The sequence below is a fragment of the Crocodylus porosus genome, unplaced genomic scaffold (assembly GCF_001723895.1).
Source record: "Crocodylus porosus isolate Cpor-Errol unplaced genomic scaffold, CroPor_comp1, whole genome shotgun sequence".
NCBI classification, from domain to species: Eukaryota; Metazoa; Chordata; order Crocodylia; family Crocodylidae; genus Crocodylus; species Crocodylus porosus.
Window position 1 is genome coordinate 12654945 of NW_017728932.1, and position 8570 is coordinate 12663514.

Sequence of the window (8570 nt, forward strand, 5' to 3'; positions counted from 1 at the left end):
GCGCAGCGGCGGGGTTTGGCCGGCGTGCGCATGCGTGGCGCAGCATCCACGTGGGGAAAGGAGCGAGTAGGTAGTGTGTCTTGCGCGTGCGTGTTGCGCTACGCACGTGGCTACTGGGCTGCTCTACTGGCTGGGGAGTGGGGTTGTTGAGTGTGGAGGCTGGGCCAAAGCGTGAAAGGGAGGAGGGGGCAACCGCTTGAACGTGGGGTTAAAATGGAAAGGAATTTTTTTTCCAACTGTTTGAGTTGGTTTAATGAAAGAGACCAGATTCACCCGGAGAACCGTGCCTATTTCCCCTGTCCTTAGTCCAACACGGCTACAGCCTACACCCCTGTAAAATGGAAACAAGATTTTGTTTCAATGAAAAAATGCAAATACATTTAAAAGATCCTTTTCAAAACACCCCTTCCTGCCCAAACAGCCTCACCTGCTTTGCAGGACTGTGTCCTGGTGCCACTGGAAGGATGAGGAGTTGTTCCCAGCTGTAACAGAACGATCACAAACAATGTGGCAGCAAAATAATAACCAATCCCTACAAATATCCCAGAAAAAAAGGTTGCTTTTTTTTTTTAGTGGCAATTTCTTAGTTGGTCTAATAAAAGGTATTGTCTCTGGACCAAGTGCCCTAGAGTTTTGCATTTCTTTTTGTCTCAGATCAACAGAGCTACCAAATGCACCCCTACAAATATCCCAGGCATAAGTGCTCTGCCAGGGCCACATGAGAAGCAATCTGTGGAGGAGCTGTGGAAGTCTGTTGGGAGTGTGTCTTGGTGCAGGTGAAGGGGTGAGGCACAGGGCGAGACACCGCTTTGTTAGGAAGGAGAGACGGTAAGGAGGGATGTGAGGAATGAGATGAGATGAGAGGCAGGGTGATGTGAAAGTGGAAAGTTTCAGCCCAAATCAGAAAGGATCTAGTTCCCACTCACTGGTCTGCATGCACTTCTTCAGGGCTGCAGCCTCATCCCAAACTGAAGGGGCCATCCAAATCACCTGTTGCACCAAAGGGCCGATTTAATGCAAAACCTTGGAGGAAGGTGAGAGCGGGGAGATGTTAAATCATGCTGATGTTCCTCTCTGCCCATCTCACCTGCTGCATTTGCTGCTTCCTTTCCCTGCTGGTCCACAAGTTCTTCACGTCATGTTTTTATCACCTGTTAGCTCTGGCGGAGTCTTCCTCCGTAAGTGTTTAGTGCACTTGTAATATATTTTCCTGGGTATATGGTTCAGTTTGTGTAATACCAATTCACTTGCAGCTTATCCCTGTTTTCGGGAGCATTCACTGGTGTGACGCCTCTGATCTCAACGTAGCTATACCAAGGAGGAGTTAATTCTCCCTTCCTCAGTAGGAGCCCCTAAGTAAGCTTCCAGAAGTTCCCTTGCTGGTGAAATCAGCTGTTCGGCCTCCTGAATCAGGGTTCGCTTTTTGTTTTAGTATCTCTGCTCCTTCCCTGTCCATATTTTCCGGTCTAGTGACCTTACCTTGTTCCCTCCTGCTGTGTTGCACTCTAGTCCTCTTTGCATTTGTTTATCTGTTGCTAGGAGAATGAAGGCAGATACCTGAACAGAGGGAATCTTGCTTTGCATAACACTGCTGGTCAGGGAAGGCTCAGCTACAAGTTTTCGTTGAGGTCTGTTTCTCATCTGTGTACCAAACCGATTGAACCAGAACACATTATGTTTGGTATCAAAGTCCTACTCCAGAGATTAAAGTGTTTTTTTTTAATAGGTGTGCATCTGTGATGCTATTCTATATCATTGCTTTCCCATACACACATTGTAGAAAAATGCACCTCTGTGGAACACCTGGTCTGGTTATGACCTAATAACCCACAACTTGGATATTATAACCCAATATTAATTAATTGCCTTCTTCCAACCCCCTCCCCCACAAGCAACCAAAATCTCCCCCCAAAACAGTTGTTGCTGTTTGTTCGACTGTAATATGTTTTTTTTCTGCTTTTGTTGTGATGTTAATTTTGTTTGAAATGTTGTTTATATACCCTGAGAGGCTGTGTGATGCTGATTTAGGTGGACAGAATCTAGATCCCTTGGAGGAAATGTCCCGTTGTTCACCATGAGACCAGAAGGCTACTTATATTCATGTATGCAAATTTGCATGTGAACTTGAGAGCTGATCTCCAGAACAGGCGGATGTCGCCTTTGGCAGTTCATCTGTGAAACCTGAAGCTCTTGGTAGAGATATGTAACCTGCCAGTGATCAGAGATTCAGTTTGGAGCCTTTGCACAGATGGAGGCTGCCCCAAGGTCAGACACTGAGATGTGGTTCAGCACCTCCACAGCGTTAAGTAGAGGCTGGGGGAGGCTTAGGTCCTGTGTCCCTGTTCAGGCTCATTCCTCATTCTGAACCATTTGGGGCTTTAACATTGGGCTAGAAATCTTGGGAGTAGCGTAATTTTGCTTCACCAGAACTAGACAGAATTATAGAAAATTGGGATTGGAAGGGGCCTCAGGAGGTCACATCTAGTCCAACCCTCTGCTCAAAGCAGGATCGTTCTTCACTAGATCATCCTAGCCAGGGCTTTGTCTAGCCAGGTCTTAAAAACCTCCAAGGATGGAGAGTCCGCAACTTTGCTGGGTAACCTATTCTAGTGTTTTACTACCCTCTTAGTGAGAAAATTCTTCCTAATATCTAACTTAAACTTGCCTTGCTGCAACTTGGGACCATTGCTCCTTGTTCTGCCATGTGTCACCACTGAGACCAGTCCAGCTCCATCCTCTTTTGAACCCCCCTTCAGGTAGTTGAAAGCTGCTATTAAATCCCCTCTCAGTCTTCTCTTCTGCGGACTAAATAAGCCCAGTTCCCTCAGCCTCTTCTCATAAGTCATATCCCCCAGCCCCCAAACCATTCTTGTTTCTGTCCACTGGATTCTCCAATGTGTCCACATCCTTTCTGTGGTGGGGGGCCCAAAACTGGACACAGGACTCAAGATGTGATCTCACCAGTGCTGAATAGAGGGGAATAATCACTTCCCTCGACCTGCTGGCAACACTCCTACCAGTGCTACCTGGTATGCCATCAGTCTTCTTGGCAACAAAGGCACACTTTTGGCTCATATTCAGCTTGTTGCCCACTGTACCCCCCCAGTCCTTATCTGCAGAGCTGCTGCCCAGCCAGTCAGCCCCAGCCTGTACCGGTGCACGGGTTTGCTCCCTCCTAAGTGCAGGACTTTGCACTTGTCCTTACTGAACCTCATGAGATTTCTTTTGGCCCAGTCCTCCAATTTGTCTAGGACTCTCTGAATCCTAGCCCTCCCATCCAGTGTATCTACAACTCCCCCCAGCTTGCTGTCATCTGCAGACTTGCCAAGGGTGCACTCTATGCCATCTTCCAGGTTGTTGATGAAGATATTGAACAAAAGCAGCCCCAGGACCGACCCCTGGGGCACTCTGCTTGATACCAGCTGTTATCTAGACATTGAGTCATTGATTATTATGCTCCGAGCCCGATGCTCCAGCCAGTTTTCTATCCACCTTACAGTCCATTCATCCAATTCATACTTCCTTATCTTGCCTATGAGAATGTTGTGGTGCAAAAGCCTTGCTAAAATCAAAGTATATCACATCTACCAGTCTCCCCGCATCCACAGATCTAGTCATCTCATGATAGAAGGCAATCAGGTTGGTCAGGCATGACTTGCCCATGGTGAATCCATGGTGACTGTTCCTAATCCATTTTTCTCCTCCACGTGCTTCGAGATGAATTCCTTGAGGGTCTGCTTTGTGATTTTTCTAAGGACTGAGGTGAGGCTGACCAGTCTGTAGTTCCCTGGATCCTCCTTTTTCCTTTTCTCAGGTATGGGCACTATGTTTGCCCTTTTCCAGTCATCCGGGACCTCTCCTGATCATTATAAGTTTTCAAAGATGATGGCCAGTGGCTCTGCAATCACATCAGCCAATTCCCTCAGCACCCTTAGGTGCATCCGATCCGGCCCCATGGACTTGTATGTGTCCAGCTGTTCTAACTAGTCCCTCGACTGTTCTTTCACCACTGTGGGCTGCTCACTTTCTCCCCAAACTCTGCTGCCCGGTGCGGTGGTCTGGGAGCTGACCTTGCCTGTGAAGACTGAGGTGAAACAGGCATTGAGCACTTCAGCATTTTCTGCATCTTCTGTCCCAAGGTTGCCTCCCCCATTCAGCACCTTCCCTGATCCCCCTCTTGCTGCCAACATACTTGTAGAAACCTTTCTTGTTACCCTTCACTTCCCTTGCTAGCTGCAACTCCAGCTGCACTTTGGCCTTCCTGACTTCCTTCCTGCATGCCCGAGCAATGCTTTTATACTCCTCCCTAGTTATTTGTCCAAGTTTCCACTTCTTACAAGCTTTCTTTTTGTGATTTAGTTTACTGAAGAGTTCCCTGCTAAGCCAAGCTGGTCTTCTGCTGTACTTGCTTGTCTTCCTTGGGGTGGTTTGTTCCTGCACTCTTGGTAAGACTGCTTTAAAGTGCAGCCAGCTGTCTCGGACTCCTCTCCTCCTCAGACTGGCTTCCCAGGGGATCCTGCTCATGAGTTTTTTGAGTGAGTTGAAGTCTGGTCTTCTGAAGTCCAGGGTCCTTACTCTGTTGGTCTCCTTCCTCCCTTTCCTTGGGATCCTGAACTCAGTCATCCCATGGTCACTGCTGCCCAAATTACCATTCACTACTACGTTCTGCAGCAGTTCATCCCTGTTCGTGAGCGGTGGGTCAAGAAGAGCATGGCTCCTAGTTGGCCTCTCCAGCACTTGCACCAGGAAGTTGTCCCCAACACCCTCCAAAAATTTCCTGGATTGCCTGTACACTGCTGTTTTGCCCCCCTGGCATATTTTCAGGGTGCTTGAAGTGTCCCATGAGAGCTGGGGCCTGTGATTGGGAAACTTCCGATAGAGCAGCTGTATAGGACACTGGTACAAGAACAGTGGTAATTTTTTTATCTAAGATGGCTTGTCTTGAGTGGTTTGGAGGCACTGGCAAATGTTTGGCAACTATTTTCATGTATCCTTTAAGGAAAAAAATGGTTTGTTAGAGCTTGTATTTTGGTGTGTATCCTGTGGCATACTCCTTCACTGTGGGGCTTTCCAGAATAACAGTCTCATACTTAATCCAGTTCTTTACCAGAGTATTTCTGTGTATTTATTAGAGGTATAGCTATGCAAGCTTATTTGGCTTTGAATGTTAAACCTGTCAGTCTATAAACATTTTCTGTGGTGCTAGATAGCAATTGGACTACACTGATTATATTGATAAATGGCAACACTTAACTGGAACAGAGCAAGGTATGCGGATGGATACAAAGTGGTAAGCAACGCATTGGAAAAACTGTGTTAAAATGTTTTCTTGTCATTTTTGCTCATCAAAACTTGACTAATGCTCAGATTTCATAATAGAAAAAATGATAATGCTTGCAGATTCCTGGGGCTGTGTTTCATCCACAGCTTTGTAATGCACAGCAGCTTGCGTGAACACTGCTTTCACTCCGGATTTGTGTGGCAACTTCTGACTTCTGTGTTCCAAAACCTCCTGGAGTTTCACCTGGCTTTGCAAAAAAATCAGTAAAAGATCCCAGCCTTGAATCAGCCCTTCAAATTAAACTCAAAGCAGATTTCTTGGGGGCACAAAATTAATGCCTTCCTCCCCCCCCCCCCCACTGGCTTTCATTTTGCATAATCATTGATTAATATTTTACAAAGATTTTGTACCTGCTTTGCATGGATGTAAATAACTATAAAGGCATTAGGAAAGGGAGAATGAGACCTAGTAGCTACATAGAATTGAGCATAACTTTGCTGCTTGTTTTTGTATGAATAGCTAGGATTTTTTTTTTTTTTTTTTTTTTTACTGGTATTAATCTAAGAATTCAGGGGATGCAGAATTTGTAATGTCAGTGAGACTTTTATTGTTTCTACAAGTAGCTTCGCTCCCCTTGTTGACTCTGATGACTAGACCATGCTGGTGGAGTTAAAATGTAGTCAGAAATAGTTTGTAAAGGTAGTCAGCACACAGATGCTTTCAGAGGGGGAGCCCTGAAACTAGATTAATGTCGCGCCAATTTGACCCCTCATTTCAGTCCGTGATAGCTTGGCTCGGTCTGATGTGCTGCTGCTGCTTATTGCTAGTAAGTAGAGAGGAAGAAGACGATACAGATTTATGATAAATCAAAGAAAATTAGGATTTCTTGAGGCTGGCAACTGAGCAAAAAGAATGACAACGATCTTGGCCATTGTGCTAAGAGGGGCTTGATGTGAATTTCTGGCTGTGGAGTGAAGGAAAATGCATGTCAGGATTAATAAATTAAGCAACGCTACTCCTAAAAACGTGATTTGTGGAACAGACCTCTTGTTCTTCAGACCAATAGCCTAGCGTAACATCCTTGGGCTCCAGTATGAAGTAGATTACAGGGGGCTGATGTCCCCTTGGGGCTGGTAATAATATAAAGAGCCCTTTGCCTCTGGCCTGTCTGTCCTAATGCATACCAGATTGCTAGTGGCCAAAAGCTGTTACCATCTGATAGCTGTTCAGTGGCCTGTATGAAATGAGTCTTGAGGGTCTCAATCCAATTTCCAACCCTCCTAGGGATTCATTTTTCTTACAGAGGAACTTTAGGTAGACCTAAGTGAATAATTTTTAATGAATTATGTGTATAAATTTTGCTTTGATTTCTGTTCAGAAAGCTTCACAAGCTGGGCCATTTTCATTTGCTTTTGTAAGTGATTTGCCAGACATTTCAGAAATTACTTTTTGGTTTGTAGCTTGTTACCAAGCAATTCATTGCAAATATTTGATGGTAATGTTTGTCTGTTTGGTTTTTTAGTTTGGACAAACGAGCTGTACAGCCCTGTTTTTGTTCTGTGACTGGATGAGAGTATCTCTTTGAAGCAGGTTTCTAATATGAATGCTTGTTTTTAAATTTGTTTTCAGAAAAAAACCCCAATGTATAGCATTTATTCTGACAAGGTTCTTTGGGTAAAATGTGATTAGCTTTATTAGATCAGCTAATTGGTTGGAAAAATTGTTTATTACAGACTTTCGGGCACAGACACCTTTCTTCAGGCATAGGGAGAGTCTGCTGGTGTTTGTACTCTGGGGTGCAATAGAAGCTTACTTCAATATGTTCAAACAGCACTTGTTCAAAAATTGTGTGTGCAAACAGTTCTGCTAGTAAAGGCACTTCCCAGGGTAATTTGCAGAGGGCGGGCATGAAAGGGATGTGGAGCAAATTTATTTATAATTACTTGTGGCCACCTTTCCTCTAGCATTCGTCTAATTCTCAGGACTATAGAAATTCACCTTAACTGGAATTGCTGTCGACACAGTGGGAGGTTTTGAAACAATTTAGGGCAATCATTTTGCCGCATTATATCCTAGTCTTCTGTGAGTGGAGCGCTCTGTATTCTGGGTAAAAGTGTACAATGCTGTAGGTGTATAAGATATATGACTCGCACGTGCCTATAACTGTTTAATGAGGCTGTGAGATTTGAATGCTAGAAGCTGGGCGGTGCTGGTCCTTCTTGAGATTCTTTGCTTTGAGTTGTCAGGTTTTAACTGCAACTCATTAAACGGCTACAGTAAAAGGCAAATGGAAGCATTTCTAAGGTCTGCAAAACGGAGCATCACAAGGCGCTTACTAAAATGGCCTCTTAATACAGTGGTGGTGTTTGTCCTTTGCATTTAGTGGATTGTTTTGCTGCTACCTGTATTCTCTACTACTCCTTTCCTGAGGCCAGGTCTGCTCCCGATCTGCCAGGAGGTGCCAGTGTAGAAGGATGCACAACTTCCTTTCTGCTTTTGATCTGCATTCTTCTCCTTTGCATGCCCTTGTGCCTCAGTTGGGTTGGAGAGCATATAATGGGGACCGGGGGTCAAATCCTTGTCTTTCACAAAGCAACGCTTTGACAGCCTGGGAGCTAGTCTCTGCTAGGAGGGAGTGACAATGCTGTCTCTGGTAGTAGCAGTTTTCTGACAAGTTAGGATGTGTTATTTGCTGTACGAAGTCTTGATGAGTGCAGTTGAATGAAGTCAGGGGATATGCAATATCCAAAGCTTCTATTTTCTTAGTTCCCATATATTGTATTATAACAGTCCGTAAAGACTTCTTAAATTCAGATCCATCCATGTCTTACTTCCACAATAGAAAGGTATAAATTACCTTGAAGTACTGATCAGTTGGGCTTTGTAACTTGTCATAAGGAGGTGTTGTATTCTGCAAACTTTCTGGGCAGGGAACTTCAAATAAACAAATGCAATCATGGCTATTGCACTGGGTGTTAGGATGCACACAATTGCTGCATTAATATAGGCTCTTTGTCTGATTAGCATGTCGTCGTGCTTCTCAGAGAGCAGGAGAGAAGGAAAGTCATTTTCTCTGGATTAGGTGAGATGTGGGAACCAGCATGTTTAAAAAGTTTAGACCTGCCTTTGGACATTAGAGGACTCTTTTGCATAGCAAGGAGTGGAAGTGAAGTGGGGCCAATCTCACGAGTTTGGTTAGGCTACATGGGGGGCAAGGAGAAAAGGATTTGGTGGTAGGGGTCTGCTACAGACCCCCACATCAAGGGGAAGAAATAGATTTGGGGCTCCT

The 8570-nt window shown here is 44.9% G+C and overlaps 1 protein-coding gene across 5 annotated transcripts in view; it reads left to right on the top strand.

Moving 5' to 3' along the window:
* Window positions 1-722: 722 nt before the first annotated feature.
* ACACA (acetyl-CoA carboxylase alpha) overlaps window positions 723-8570 on the top strand; it is a 177965-nt gene continuing 170117 nt past the window's right edge. For all 5 annotated transcript variants that reach the window (XM_019545631.1, XM_019545635.1, XM_019545634.1 and 2 more), the window contains exon 1: window positions 723-828. The gene's annotated coding sequence lies outside the window, so the exon portion shown is untranslated. The remainder of the gene's footprint in view (window positions 829-8570) is intronic.